Source organism: Carassius carassius, chromosome 6 (assembly GCF_963082965.1).
Source record: "Carassius carassius chromosome 6, fCarCar2.1, whole genome shotgun sequence".
Classification (NCBI taxonomy): domain Eukaryota; kingdom Metazoa; phylum Chordata; class Actinopteri; order Cypriniformes; family Cyprinidae; genus Carassius; species Carassius carassius.
The window spans coordinates 31,294,849-31,299,589 of record NC_081760.1 but is presented as its reverse complement, the minus strand read 5'-3'; positions in this window follow the sequence as shown (position 1 = coordinate 31,299,589).

Genomic DNA, 4,741 nt, shown 5'->3' with positions numbered 1-4,741 from the left:
ACTCTAGCACCAGCATCAACAACTGCTGCAGCAACTTCAACTATGCCTGACACCACAACAACTATTGATACAACAACAATTTTGGCTTCCACATCCAGCAACCCAACATCCTCAACTACAGCAGCAGCGTCAACAACAACTGATGCAGAAACAAAAACTCTGTCTGACACCACTACAACTACTGATGCTACAAGTTTAACTTCCACAACCACCCCTTCAGCATCTACGACTGTAGCAACGACATCAACAATAATAGACAAATCAACCACAACTTTGTCTGAACCCACAACAGCAACTGATGCAATCACAATCTTGGCTTCCACAACCACACCTCTGACATCGACAACTATAGCACCAGTATCAACAACTGATGCAGCAACCACAACTCTATCTGGCACCACTACAACTACTGATGAAACAACATCTTTTGATTCCACAAGCACCCTGCTAATGTCAACAACTGATGCATCAACCACAACTCTGTCTGACACAACTACAACTACTGATGAAAGAACATCTTTTGAATCCACAAGCACCCTGCTAATGTCAACAACTGATGCATCAACCACAACTCTGTCGGACACAACAACAACTACTGATGCTACAACAACTTTGGATTCAACAACCACCCATCTAATTTCAACAACTGATACGTCAACCACATCTCTGTCTGACACCACAACCACTACTGATGCAACAGGTTTGACTTCCACAACCACCCCTTCAGCATCTACGACTGTATTAACAACATCAACAAAAATAGACGAATCAACCACAACTTTGTCTGAACCCACAACAACAAATGATGCGACCTCAGTTTTGGCTTTCACAACCACCTTTCCAACATCGTCAACTGTTGAACGAACAACAACATCATTTGATGCAGCAACCACAACTCTGTCTGACACCACATTAACAACTGATGCAACCACAATCTTGGCTTCCACAACCACACCACTGACATCGACTACTATAGCACCAGCTTCAACAACTGATGCAGCCACCACAACTCTGGCTGACACCACATCAACAACTGATGCAACCACAATCTTGGCTTCCACAACCACACCTCTGACATCGACAACTCTAGCACCAGCATCAACAACTGCTGCAGCAACAACAACTATGCCTGACACCACAACAACTATTGATACAACAACAATTTTGGCTTCCACATCCAGCAACCCAACATCCTCAACTACAGCAGCAGCAGCGTCAACAACAATTGATGCAGAAACAACAACTCTGTCTGACACCACTACAACTACTGATGCTACAACAACTTTGGATTCCACAAACACCCATTTAATGTCAACCACTGATGCGTCCACCACATCTCTGTCTGACAACACAACAGCTACTGATGCAACAAGTTTGACTTCCACAACCACCCTTTCAGCATCTACGAGTGTAGCAACAACATCAACAAAAATAGACGAATCACCCACAACTTTGTCTGAACCCAAAACAACAAATGATGCAACCTCAGTTTTGGCTTTCACAACCACCTTTCCAACATCCTCAACAGTTGAACCAACCACAACAACATCTGATCCAGCAACCACAACTCTGTCTGACACCACATCAACAAATGATGCAACCACAATCTTTGCTTCCACAACCACACCTCTGACATCGACAACTATAGCACCAGTATCAACAACTGATGCAGCAACCACAACTCTGGCTGACACCACATCAACAACTGATGCAACCACAATCTTGGCTTCCACAACCACACCTCGGACATCGACAACTATAGCACCAGTATCAACAACTGATGCAGCAACCACAACTCTGTTTAGCACAAATACAACTACTGATGCAACAACATCTTTTGATTCCACAACCACCACTCTAATGTCAACCAATGACGCATCAACTACAACTCTGTCTGACACAACTACAACTACTGATGCAACAACATCTTTTGATTCCACAAGCACCCCGCTAATGTCAACCACTGATGCATCAACCACAACTCTGTCTGACACCACTACAAGCACAGATGCAACTACAATTTTGGCTTCCACAACCACACCTCTGACATCGACAACTATAGCACCAGCATCTACAACTGATGCATCAACCACAACTCTGTCTGGCACCACTACAACTACTGATGGAACAACATCTTTTGATTCCACAATCACCACTCTAATGTCAACCACTGACGCATCAACTACAACTCTGTCTGACACAACTACAACTACTGATGCAAAAACATCTTTTGATTCCACAAGCACCCCGCTAATGTCAACCACTGAAGCATCAACCACAAGTTTGTCTGACACCACAAAAACCACTGATGCAACTACAATTTTGGCTTCCACAACCACAGCTCTGAAACTGACTACTATAGCACCATCATCAACATCTGATGCAGCAACAACAACTATGCCTGACACCACAACAACTATTGATACAACAACAATTTTGGCTTCCACATCCAGCAACCCAACATCCTCAACTACAGCAGCAGCGTCAACAACATCTGATGCAGCAACCACAACTCTGTCTGACACCACATCAACAACTGATGCAACCACAATCTTGGCTTCCACAACCACACCTCTGACATCGACAACTATAGCACCAGTATCAACAACTGATGCAGCAACCACAACTCTATCTGGCACCACTACAACTACTGATGAAACAACATCTTTTGATTCCACAAGCACCCTGCTAATGTCAACAACTGATGCATCAACCACAACTCTGTCTGACACAACTACAACTACTGATGAAAGAACATCTTTTGAATCCACAAGCACCCTGCTAATGTCAACAACTGATGCATCAACCACAACTCTGTCGGACACAACAACAACTACTGATGCTACAACAACTTTGGATTCAACAACCACCCATCTAATTTCAACAACTGATACGTCAACCACATCTCTGTCTGACACCACAACCACTACTGATGCAACAGGTTTGACTTCCACAACCACCCCTTCAGCATCTACGACTGTATTAACAACATCAACAAAAATAGACGAATCAACCACAACTTTGTCTGAACCCACAACAACAAATGATGCGACCTCAGTTTTGGCTTTCACAACCACCTTTCCAACATCGTCAACTGTTGAACGAACAACAACATCATTTGATGCAGCAACCACAACTCTGTCTGACACCACATTAACAACTGATGCAACCACAATCTTGGCTTCCACAACCACACCACTGACATCGACTACTATAGCACCAGCTTCAACAACTGATGCAGCCACCACAACTCTGGCTGACACCACATCAACAACTGATGCAACCACAATCTTGGCTTCCACAACCACACCTCTGACATCGACAACTCTAGCACCAGCATCAACAACTGCTGCAGCAACAACAACTATGCCTGACACCACAACAACTATTGATACAACAACAATTTTGGCTTCCACATCCAGCAACCCAACATCCTCAACTACAGCAGCAGCAGCGTCAACAACAATTGATGCAGAAACAACAACTCTGTCTGACACCACTACAACTACTGATGCTACAACAACTTTGGATTCCACAAACACCCATTTAATGTCAACCACTGATGCGTCCACCACATCTCTGTCTGACAACACAACAGCTACTGATGCAACAAGTTTGACTTCCACAACCACCCTTTCAGCATCTACGAGTGTAGCAACAACATCAACAAAAATAGACGAATCACCCACAACTTTGTCTGAACCCAAAACAACAAATGATGCAACCTCAGTTTTGGCTTTCACAACCACCTTTCCAACATCCTCAACAGTTGAACCAACCACAACAACATCTGATCCAGCAACCACAACTCTGTCTGACACCACATCAACAAATGATGCAACCACAATCTTTGCTTCCACAACCACACCTCTGACATCGACAACTATAGCACCAGTATCAACAACTGATGCAGCAACCACAACTCTGGCTGACACCACATCAACAACTGATGCAACCACAATCTTGGCTTCCACAACCACACCTCAGACATCGACAACTATAGCACCAGTATCAACAACTGATGCAGCAACCACAACTCTGTTTAGCACAAATACAACTACTGATGCAACAACATCTTTTGATTCCACAACCACCACTCTAATGTCAACCAATGACGCATCAACTACAACTCTGTCTGACACAACTACAACTACTGATGCAACAACATCTTTTGATTCCACAAGCACCCCGCTAATGTCAACCACTGATGCATCAACCACAACTCTGTCTGACACCACTACAAGCACAGATGCAACTACAATTTTGGCTTCCACAACCACACCTCTGACATCGACAACTATAGCACCAGCATCTACAACTGATGCATCAACCACAACTCTGTCTGGCACCACTACAACTACTGATGGAACAACATCTTTTGATTCCACAATCACCACTCTAATGTCAACCACTGACGCATCAACTACAACTCTGTCTGACACAACTACAACTACTGATGCAAAAACATCTTTTGATTCCACAAGCACCCCGCTAATGTCAACCACTGAAGCATCAACCACAAGTTTGTCTGACACCACAAAAACCACTGATGCAACTACAATTTTGGCTTCCACAACCACAGCTCTGAAACTGACTACTATAGCACCATCATCAACATCTGATGCAGCAACAACAACTATGCCTGACACCACAACAACTATTGATACAACAACAATTTTGGCTTCCACATCCAGCAACCCAACATCCTCAACTACAGCAGCAGCGTCAACAACATCTGATG